Source organism: Simochromis diagramma, unplaced genomic scaffold (genome assembly GCF_900408965.1).
Source record: "Simochromis diagramma unplaced genomic scaffold, fSimDia1.1 OVJJ01000113.1, whole genome shotgun sequence".
Classification (NCBI taxonomy): Eukaryota; Metazoa; Chordata; class Actinopteri; order Cichliformes; family Cichlidae; genus Simochromis; species Simochromis diagramma.
Genome location: NW_024387142.1, coordinates 294,403 through 305,422, shown reverse-complemented (window position 1 = coordinate 305,422; position 11,020 = coordinate 294,403).

Below are 11,020 nucleotides of genomic sequence, written 5' to 3'. Positions count from 1 at the left end.
CATTATTGCTAATATATATTATAATATATCTATATCATGGCTAAAGCACTTCTGGATGGATGCAAACTGCATTTCGTTGCCTTGTACCTGTGACATGTGCAATGACAATAAAGTTGAATTCTATTCTACTCTAATTCTATTGATGTCAGTGGCTTTTATTTCCTCCTTTCACCAGCTTATTGTCCTTATTGTCCTGTGTTGACTGCTGGGATCTTGTTCCAGAGGTGTGGACTTGAGTCATATGACTGAAAAGAAAAAAGTCTTGTGACTTGTCTTGGACTTTTACACCGATGGCTTGCAACTTGAACTGAACTTGAAACTGTTTACTTGAAAAGCCTTTAGATTTGGAGTAAAATAAAGATAATAAAGTTTATGTCATGGTCTGTGACCCAGTGAGTTGAATTGTTTATTATTTACTTGCCACATTATTGCTGTCGGTGTTTTGGTTTTCTTCCCTTTGCCCCTCATGTTTCTCTGTGCTCCCTCTGTTCTGTGTCTTGCTATCCCTGCCTGTGTGTTCCCTTGTTTCCAGTGTAGTCAGGTCACTGTGTAAAGCCCATCTCTCTGAGTCTGTGTCTTTGAATGTGTGTTGAGTTTCCTATTTTATCCTGTTGAAGATGGTGGACATCTTGTAACCTTTTGAAGAAACAACATATTTGACACAAGGTAAGAACAAAGTCGCAATTAGTGCTGTCCATCCATACTGTTCCTCAATCACCACCTTAAAAAACTTAAGCCTCAAGTCAATTTCCTGAATGGCCTGGTAAGGAGTTTCCAAGCATCTTTGAACAAAAGATTTCTTGGAATCATTATCAGTGTGCGAATGGCTAGAGCAGCCTCCTCAGATCCAGTGTACCTCAAAGCAGCTGCTTTGGATCCAAAACAATGACGTGGTCCCACCTCTGTCTTGTTCTTCCCACGATAGAGGGGCGTCAGGACTTTTACAGGAGGCAACGGTGCAATGTGGAGAGGGAGGGAGAGAGAGTGGTATGGCTGTGGATGTAGCTGACTACAGGTAAGGCTGTTGGGGGGTGAGCATTCACTGCAGTGTCGAATCTGTTGAAAAACACATTCAATTCATTAACTCTGTCCTGGATGACTCAGCCCCAGCCTCTGCTGCTGAATTGCTGCATCTGTTGTTTTCTTTAGCCAGTAGATGTGGATCATCGCAGGGGCTGATACTGTCAATCTCCCCCTGCTTGAGACACCTACTTGAATATCTGCCACTGCGATGGATACTCAATCCTGTTTATGGAGGTTACTGTAGTCTGCTTTTAGCTCCACTAGCCACTAAGCACTGGTGCAATATGTTGTGTCATTCTGCCATATGCTCTTCTGATATTGCTCGGTCTCAGTTGCGCTGTATACACTGATAGTATACCTTGGATGTCTCAGTGGAGAGTAGCTGGCAGCGCTTCAGGACTACTTCGTGCGCACAGACGGGAGCATGTTTAAAGAAGCAGCCACATGAAACGGCCTCCTGGACCTGGACAAGTTCACTGAATTTGTGACCTGCTACATCAGTAAGTGCACAGAGGATGTAACGGTCTCCAAAAACACACCACGAGAACCAACGAGAAGCCCTGGTTCACTGCAGCAGTACGTGCATGTCTGAGAGAGAGAGATGCTGCTTTCCGGTCTGGAGATAAACCGGCTCTCAGAACAGCCAGAGCCCACCTCTCTCGCGCCATCCGACATGCAAAGCGTGTGCATGCACAAAAGATCCAGAGCCACATCCACAACACAAAAGACTCACGCAGTTTATGGCAGGGCATTCAGGCCATCACACAGTACAAGCCTGGACCAAGCAGCTGCATCAGTAAGGCCTCCTGGATTGTGCTTGACCCCTCACACTCCTCACATGGACTCTTTTCTCTCCTTCCATTTGGCAGACGCTACCGCAGCATCGGGGCCTGATCCTCCAGACTGCGGAATAGCTTTTTCCCACAAGCCATCAGACTCCTGAACTCACTACCAGGCCCCCGTCTCCCCCCACAACAAAACACCCACACAAACTGTTAACAGACTCTTTTGCACTTTACACACCACTCCCTCTGTAAGATGGTAAATGGTAAATGGCCTGTATTTGTATAGCGCTTTTACTAGTCCCTAAGGACCCCAAAGCGCTTCACACTACATCCACCCATTCACACACTGGTGATGGCAGCTACATTGTAGCCACAGCCACCCTGGGGCGCACTGACAGAGGCGGAGCTGCCGGACACTGGCACCACCGCCACATGCTGCTTTATAGACAAATGTTTTACTCCAGGTTTACAAGCTGGTGACTTTAAACCACTCCAAACTCTAAATTGTAACTTCTCTTGATCCCCTAAGACTTAAGTGTATATTTGTTTTCCGTACTCCTTTTTATATCTATTTATTAGCCCTTTTCCACTGATGCAACCGGAGCCCTGTCGTCTTGCTTCTCTGTATGCTGCACTGGATATAGCAGAGATGACAGGATGAAGTTTACTCTGACTTTGACTTTCCTGAATTCTGTCTCCATTGTATACCTCTTCATGATCCTAGCCAGGGATATGAGTCTTTACTTGGCAGTGCTCTACAGCTCCAATAGCTAGCTTTGAAATTTCTCCCCATGTTGCCTTGATCTTGGCATCGCATATCCTTCTCCATGGAGGGTCCTCCTCATTGTGGGTCCTTGTAACCAAGCATTCCAGTGGTTTTAGATAAGTTATTTGGTTGCAGTGATGGTTGCAGTAGAGATTGTCTGTGCTGCATATACATCTGTAGTTGGTACTTCACATAGTCTTGGTAAATCAGTCAGTAGGGTCTGATTTTACCAGTAGGCCTTTACCTGACATCATGGCTCCCCCTTGCTGTAGCTTTCGAGTTTTACCTCATCAATCTTCAGTTGTGATAACAGTTGCTTCCTGATGCTGGAACACTGAGCTACTAGTTGCTTCTTTGTTAGTCTAGATTTTAGGTGTTGAAGATTCCTTAGGTCCTACCTCCTCTTGATGTAACACCTTCCGCTGGTAGGTGTGGTAGCATTTCAACAGCCCCGTATTCTCATCTTAACTGCAGTTTTTCTCTGCTTCCTTTATGGATAAAGGGGTTTGGCTCTGAGCAGCAGATCAGAACTTCAGCAGGTGCTTGAGAGGAGGAAAAGGGAACAGAGTTACCAGGATGAGGAACAACATAGTAGGACTCCTCTGGAGAAAGTCCTACTCAGACGTCAGCAGAAACAGCATGAGGTAGTAAACTTAAAGTGTTGCACCAGCTTTAGCTACTTTTAGTAAGTTCCTTCATTTAATCGGATCATCCATTATAAACAGTGTCTAGTAGGGTTCAAGACCATTTCCTCCAAGACTACTGTAGGGTATTTATCTTACAATATAAACCACCCTGAGGTTACTGCTGTTGTGATTTGGTACTATATAAAACATAATTGTACTAAGGAAGGACTGTAGATAAAATGAGTGGATTTCAGATATCATGAAGAACATTATTAACACAGAACGCAAACGGACTGAACTCAGTTAAAGCACTTCTTACTCAATGCGTTTAACATTTGCATACATTCACGCAGAATGTATTTCACAAACAATAAACATATTATGTCATAAAAAGGACCTTTTTATGACATGAAAAAGTTACTTTTTCTCTGTCATTTATTTTCAATAATAAGCTCTATGTGCTTCTCTTTGTCTCTTAGAGAGAGAGAAAACAAGATGAGGAGGTACGAGAGGAATCCCAGCTGATGGAGTTTGTTCGAGTCCGACAGAACTTAAGAAAGATCCACACCGTGGTCCAGGAGAAGAATGCAAACTCTTGAACTGTTATTGAAAAATATGAAAAGATTTATTGTTTCATTTCACTTTATTCAATGTCTGATGTCCTTTACATGTAAAAACACTGGTTGTTGAAATACAGAAAGGAAAAAAAATTTAATACAAAATTGTTACACATTTTTGTTATACTTTACATGTGCTATATTATATACTTTTTAAAAAGAAGATATTCATAAATGTAAATAGGAACTGTTCTTTAACTTGTGCTGTTTAGTTATATTGAAGTCTTGTTATAAATTACTGCTACGTTTATGTTTTAATAATACCAGAAATCTTTGCAAACAGTTGCACATAAAATCCTGAACCCTGCAGGACAATTAGCATGTTTTGTTGTGAAGTGGAAAAAAATACAAATCAAAATGTAAAATTCACAAAATTTGGCCAATAACTCTTGTCAGTGATGGAACGGACTGTGCTGAGGCTTCGGGGTATGTGCCGAGAAATCCAGTATTAGGAATAAAATGATTAAATAAAGCTGTTTTTATACACATTGCTATGTGCTCATTAAAGAGGGAATTGGATTATCGTGATTGTGCAGAGGGTTTTGCAACATGCTTACACATTATACCCTTTAAAAATCAGGATGATATTTCTGGGCCAAGAGATCAGGGTTCAGAATATCCTGAACTTAGATAATAAATAGAATCAGTGGGATAATATTAATCAAGGCTAGGCAGGGAGGAGTTTTCTGTTATATTCCAGGAGAAGAGCAGATACGAGACAAGGCCAGATGTGAACAGAGAGAGAGGATTCGCAGGGAGACGGCAGGACCGCCACTTTGCTTCCCAGAAGAAGACAGTCATAACAATACTTGTTTGTTCTTGTTTTATAAAACTGTACAGCCCGCTCTGATGGTCATCCTCTGTGTGAGACAGACGGCTGATTTCACTCTGAGGTCCAGCGCTGTAAACTTGTAATTTCACGTGCTGAAGCAAATTAAATCTTTTAAACGACAGAAGTTCTCCTGTACTTCCTTAAAAACAAACAAACATGTCACCAGAAAGTCTTTTATGAAGATTCTTCGTCATGAGGCTTGCTTCATTAGGGTGAGTGATGTCACTGATGACATCTGAAGCCTTGCTGGTTCAGAAAGTGGTTGGAGTGTTTGTGTAACTGATGATCATATATTAAGTAGATTGGATCCATGCAAAATTTTCATGTTAGTGTTCAAGCTTGTTTTCATGGAAAAAGAAGTGTCTCTCCCTACATGGCATCACTTTGTCCTGATTTCTCCTAATAAACTATTACACATAATGTGCAATGTGTTACTGCGACTACAATATTCACAAGTCGGATTTTTTTCGTCATTCTAAGGTGAAGTATTTGTTGTGTGCCAAGCACCTGACCTGTGGGTATCATCTAGAAAGAGGTGCATTAATCCAAGCTGGCTGTGGGATACTCGTCCACTCTGTGGGAGCCAGGGATTGAACCACCAACCTCCTGATCAGCAGCTGCCCTGCCCTACCTCCTGAGCTACAGCCACGTCATTAAATATCTTTTTAAAGTGTCATTAATTAATAAAAATGTAAAATCATTCAAAGGCATTTAAAGAAATTTGAAGCATTTAATAAATAATAAACACTTTAATGGAATAGTAATGACTGATATAGTTAATTATTTCAATTTTAATTTGTAATTAATTAATTACACATTTAATTATGTATTTATTTTGGCATTTGTGGGCCTCAAAGCCCAAGCACAAAATATAATTTCTTCCCCTCTGCTGCTGAGGATACATTCATCCGAGTCACCAGCCTCAGAAATCACAAGTTAACAGCAGCTCAGATCAGAGCCCAGATAGATGCCACACAGAGCTCCAGTAGCAGACACATCTCTACATGTTCAGAGGAGACTGTGTGGATCAGGCCTTTATGGTCAAACAGCTGCTGAGAAACACAAGGAGTGGACATTAGACCAGAGGACATCTGTGCTTTGGTCTGTCCAAATCTGAGATCTTTGGTTCCACCTGCCGTGTCTTTGGGCCAAACAAGATTCACACTTCAACGTGACGCCTGACTTACGAACCGCCTGCGTGTCCGCAAAATATTGACTGGGGCCTAATTGATTTTTATTCCTTAAAATCAATTAAATGTGCCACAGTTTGGGACGAACATAAATACTTCCGATTCATCTACTAAACCTCCTCCAACCCATCACACAGCAGGCATTACCACCTTTTTCTGCATTTTCTATATATTTTGCACATTTCCTGCGCCTCGCTTTGCTTTGACTACAAAGCTGTAGCGTGACATCATAATTTTGTTGCAATATTTCAAACATTTATGAGTATTTCTAAGAACGCTTATATTAATGAGCAACAGTACTTCTTTCGGAGAGCACAAGGTTAAATGCTTTAATGCAAAATAAGTTGCCGCTTACTTGCAGTTCAGTGTGTGCGGCGGGGGAATTCCTGCTTTCCCTCCTCGTCACGTCACACAGCTGCTGAAGTCCTGCAGTCATCCACTCCGTGCTCGTCGTGACGCGTGCCGTGTTGTAACGTGCTGTTAATCCTTGTTACTGTTATTGTTGTATGTCGCTGGGTTTCGGACTCTTCGTGTGCTCCTATCACAGGAGTCAGAACCTAATTCCTCTATTTTCAGGACTACGGACAGAGGCTGCGGCTGTCTTCTACCCCCTCCTTCCGCACACACGTGATCCTTGCGTCAAGGTCCCCATTGACGTCAATAGACTGGATTTCATTCATAAGATTTTTCTGCACCCCACCGACCTTATCTTATCCCTCCTCCCCTATTTTATCAGACCAATTAGCTGCAGTGCTGCTGTTGAATAAACAGAATATTCGTAATTCATGGTGCAACCTCAGAGAGCTGGTCCAAGCTTTCACGGGCAAACCTGAGTGCAAGAGGGAACCTTTGGGGTTTTCTTTACACATAGACACGCTTATTTCTGCGGCTGTCTCACGTTTGTGTGCCATCAGAGCTTAAGGATGCTGTGCACTGGTGTGTGACAATGGAGGCAAAAATAGCTCTCCTAATAAGCTGTGAAAGGGCTCAGTTTTAGTAAATAAATACATTTATTTTTCATGGATCATCATCTCCATCCTTCTGTTCACTGGTACAATTCTGCATTCATCAGCGTCTCCAGTTTTGTGTTAAAATGTCTGGTTAAGTCCACTGCCCTCTCTTAGATATTTCCGCACTGCTACAGCTGCATCATCTGAACCTTTCATTCAGTGGTGCTGGTTTCAGTTATTGTGCAAACGTACAGTTTTTAAGTTCGGGGAAACCTGCAGTTAGCTGAGACATCATCTGTTCCTCCCACTGAAAACATCCAGATGAACAGAATCAACTTTTGGGGAACTTTTCTACTCTTCATTATTTTCATAGTTGCCTCAACTTCCTCTTAATTAATCTTCTGCACTTCCTGCTTCCAAGCTCATGCTCTCTGTCTAGCCAATTCATAGAAGTCCAATTCTCCTTCCATACTGTCCAATCTCACGTGCAACACACTTTTTCTTTTCCACCTTTCTCTTTGCAATGCACGTGCCCTACCAGTGTTCCTGGCTACTTCTCCTTCATCTCATAGACTGTCCAACTTTTTTATTACCACTTATTCTTCACTGACATATTTTCCTGTAGTTCCTAATTCTGCCATCAAGCCTCTTTGTCTTCTTTTCTTTATTCTCAGTTTTCTTCACCTCTTCAGCTGTCCTTTCCAAGTCTTCACTACCACCCAGAGCCTTTAATGTTTGTCTTAAACCACCATGTCAGTTAAAATGCAAAAAAGAAACCGTAATGCAACTCTATGAATATGATGCTGTGACAAAGAAATGGTAAATCTGTTAAAAATGTTAATTGACCCACAGGGGTCATCTTCATCTGTGTATGTCTCTGGATACAGTGGCTCATCTGAAAAAGAAAGCCTAAAATGAGAAGTACTTTGCTCACTGGTACAACTCTCAAACATTTACCTTAAAGCAGTAATTCTGGTATAGCTGAAATTACATCTACCTAATTTATAAAAGCTTCATTTAGCCTGGAAAAATAGTTTGCTGCTCTATAAGAAAAAGCCCTCTACTGGAGTTTTCTGTTTTCTTTATACTCTATGTATAGTTTCTTCACCTTCTAATATAAAGTATTTGCTCAAAGAGGCTCGTCTCGTTTTCTCTGTATTATTGTAAAGTTTTTTGCTTACAATATAAACAGTATAAATCAGCTTGAAATATAAATGTCAAAGAATAAAACTGATGATGTGCCAACTAAAAAATATCCAATCCAATGTTTGTTCAGTACGTATCATCACTCAGTGATCACCACGACTACATTTTTTCTAAATAATACAAGATAAAATTCATCAGTTCTCAAAGTTTAGCTCTGTCAGTTAACCTTTATTAACACCAGGTGAAGAGTTCCTGTTATGAATCTGGATGACAAGTATAGTTTTTGAAAGTGCGTAGACTACACTTCATTCTAGTCTTCTAGTTTTTTGTTAGCAGTTTAATCTCACTGTGGTTGGGCATGCTAGTCTTTACAGGTATCTCTGCAATATATCAATGCAGGAAACCCGCAGTGAGCTGAGACTGAAGATGTCACTTGGATGAAGGACGAAACATTTCTCCATCTGAAATCGCTACGTCCAGATGAACAGAATCAACTTTTAGTGTATTCGCACCAACAATCACACCCAAGGCCAATTTGGAATCACCAATTAACCCAGTGGTTCTCCATCTGTGGGGTGTATAGCTACTGGACGTGCACAACTAGTGAAATGTGAAAATAAGAATGTTTTTTTTAGGTAAACAACAGTTGCCATTGTTCTGAACTTTACTAAACTTGAAACCTTTTCTTTTACTTGCCAGTCAGGGTAATTATTATAATTCTTAACTATTGGGATTCTTATCTAAGTTAAACTGCGCCATTAAAGTTTTAAGTTGCATCTCTATATTTCATATAGCTCCACTTGCCACACAGATGCACCTGTATGTGCAAGGGTGTGGATTTCTGTGCCACTTTGAAACTGGTGTGTGGAGTGACTACGCTGACCTGTCGTCAAATGACAGAAGACTACAGGATATTTCTGACTGCTGGACCATTCAACCTAGAGCCTAATATAACTGTACATTTGGAGAGACATGAAAAAAATTTCCCCCTTACCCCCACCAACCCACCCACTGAGTGCTTTTGACTTTTACACAGGAAAGAAGAAAAAACAAAAACTGGACCATATAGTAGAACTACAGATCTATGGTAAATAAATAAAGAGCAAGTTCCATCACTTATTCTTTTACAATAATGTAAAGGTAAATAAACTCCTAATGTGGGCCTTTTGGGGTTTTTTCTTTATATATTTTGGTCACACATTGTGGAATATAGAGGATTTTGCCCAATTTTACACTGGACTGAATCAAAAATACTCACATTTCATGCTGTGTGTTAACAGTGCTAACTGACTCACACTTGTTGTGATTTACCTCTTCAATATAAATACCTTTCAACAGAATTATGAAGGAAGATGGATTGAGTATATTGTATAAAAGACTTTAAATGCAGAATGTTTGTTCAACTCTTAGACACCCCTTTTCAGAAATGTTTATTAATCCCACCAACTCAGACTAATTTGTGTGATTACAAGCAGATGCATTCAAATTCAAAGGGAAAAATAAACAAAGTTAGAAACATTGTTCCAGCTCATAAAATATTCCTGCTGAGACAGTATAACGAGCTAAGATTTATTTTAAACAAGCAAACAAACCAGAGAATCTTAAGCCCGACCATTTTAACATAATTTCCCTGGAAAATAAATCCAGGGTGATGAGGTGATGATACACGTCCTAATAATCCCATAAAAAAACACATAGACACTGCAGCACCTTAGGGGGGCGTGCTCCATTTTGACCCCGAGACTTCCAGGCCATACTCAGCACAGATGTTTCTGTATCCTATGCCGGCCACTTGGTTATGGCGTTCCTGTTTGCTAGCATCTAGCACCCTGTTGTTATATGTGCTCAGGGGCATCTTTGCACAGCCCGCCCTTGGGGTCTTGCCTTGTGTGATAGACCGTAAAGTCTAGTGCTCAGAGTGTGTTCCTGCACTGCCATGATTAGTGCCTTTCTCTCAGTTCACCTTTGTCCAGCCACTGGTAGGATTTCTGGACATCAGCCACTTCTTCTGCCGGCCGTATATACCATGCAGGGTCCTGTAGATCCATGATGCTCCTCTTCTCAAATTTCTGCTGCCTGAGATATTAACTAACCACACTCTCAGTTGTGGCCATCTTCCTGAAGTACTTGTGGATGTTCATTGTGTCATCCTGGGTAGCAGTTCTGACACTCACTAACCTTGGCCACCTTCCTCCTTCTTAGTGTACAGTCTTAGGGTGCTGCATGCATGTCAGTGGCTTCTATCTCCTCTTTTGGCCAGCTTATTTCATGGTTCGTTCCTATTTGTCTATGGGACTACCCCCTCCCCCTTTTCTTTTAACGATCCAACTACACTTCTTAAGTCCAAATGGGCTGGAAGTAGCCTGCCTATGATTATATCCAGCCCTAGATAATTTCACGTCAGTTATTGATGGTCCTCAGTAGAAACAGAATCTTCGGCCCTGCTGAGAAGCCATGCAGGCAGGGATGGGACTTTATTTCGATGGGCACACCATGCAGGCAATCTGGGATCATATCATTATGTTAAAATAGGAAGGGGGCAGACGTTACAAAGACAACAAGTGTAGTGGTACAGGCTTAGTACACAGAGACAAGGGTGCCGGATTTAAACACTAATGTGTTGGGAAAAAATGAGTGAAAAAGTAAACTAAGCAGCACTTGGCTGCATTTCAATAATACTGAAGACTGCTGAGTGCAGAATCTATCAAACTAGGAGCTGGCTAAAGTGACACCAGATTTTATTTTCAGCCATTTGCCATTATGAAGGACAAAAGGTTTCAAACTTGTCCAGGCCTTAAAGCTGATGTGTGCTCTCCCATCTAGTAATAAATGCATAAAAAATAAGGCTTTTCTGAAAACAATGAATAGAAAAGTCTCACAGGCCAGAATACATGCTTCAAGCCAGTTATAATTCTTACCCTGTTTGATCTGTTGCTCACCACAAACAAGCACAAGAAAAATTTGTTACCCTAAACTTTAGTTGCATAAGTTTTACAGCTTTCCCCACTGATAAAAACGCTTCATACTACACAAAATAATTAAGCAAAAACAACTGAATGAAAAAACAACTAAACATATATCAAAG